Below are 293 nucleotides of genomic sequence, written 5' to 3'. Positions count from 1 at the left end.
AAAGAACACTCTTTTCTATTATCATTACTATTTTACAAATGTTGATAATCAAAGTGTTTTAGTTCAAACCATTTTAGATGTTGCAGTGAACTAATCAATTTTTATTAACTGTGAAACAGTATAATGATTTTTAGTTGCTTATGCAAAGTTAGAATTCATGTTAAGGCCTGTTACAGAGTAATTATGCATTTTCTGATTTTCTGTCTGTGAATGAGCAAGTGTAAGTTTTTCCAAGGTCAGGAGTCAAAGCAGACAAGTGTTGGAACGAACTGCCTTGTTTTTAAATCCTCTCA

The sequence above is a fragment of the Nematolebias whitei genome, chromosome 22, assembly GCF_014905685.2.
Source record: "Nematolebias whitei isolate Nwh7 chromosome 22, NemWhi1, whole genome shotgun sequence".
Classification (NCBI taxonomy): Eukaryota; Metazoa; Chordata; class Actinopteri; order Cyprinodontiformes; family Rivulidae; genus Nematolebias; species Nematolebias whitei.
The sequence above is the reverse complement of the archived record's forward strand: the minus strand, read 5'-3'. Positions refer to the sequence as shown.